The 438-nt window shown below is 28.1% G+C and overlaps 1 long non-coding RNA gene across 1 annotated transcript in view; it reads left to right on the top strand.

Annotated features, from left to right (window-relative positions):
- LOC112151477 overlaps positions 1–438 on the top strand; it is a 59,491-nt gene that overhangs the window by 9,850 nt on the left and 49,203 nt on the right. The gene's annotated exons all lie outside the window — the stretch shown is intronic.

Genomic DNA, 438 nt, shown 5'->3' with positions numbered 1-438 from the left:
ATCTACTGGAATAGAATCAAATAAAGTCGAGCTCAGATATGTTTGATCTTTTATTGTGAAATGTTGCTTTTCCACTGAAGTCTGATGCAGTCGACTGTGAGGATAAACTATGCAAAATTTTAAATAAAGTTCCTAAAAAAGTTGTGGAGCTCCATCTGGTTTTTGATGAATAATTCTACATCCTGCTGGGTGCTTGTTGTTGTTTTTGGCTTATTTTAATTAAACTTGTTTGCCAAGTTTGGAAGATTTTTGGATTTTTATTTATTAATTTTTTTGGTAAATAGCTAATTTTGCCAAATTTACACAGTTGTTGAATTAAAATCAGTTTTTTTAATGTGTTTTTCCTTTATAAAATGTGTATTTAATTGAGTACCGGTCATAATTAATATTTTTTCACCATTTTCAAATTGTTTTTGGCTTATTTTAATTAAACCTGTT

This window comes from Oryzias melastigma, linkage group LG20, assembly GCF_002922805.2.
Source record: "Oryzias melastigma strain HK-1 linkage group LG20, ASM292280v2, whole genome shotgun sequence".
In the NCBI taxonomy this organism is placed as follows: domain Eukaryota; kingdom Metazoa; phylum Chordata; class Actinopteri; order Beloniformes; family Adrianichthyidae; genus Oryzias; species Oryzias melastigma.
This window is presented reverse-complemented; position numbering and strand designations above follow the sequence as displayed.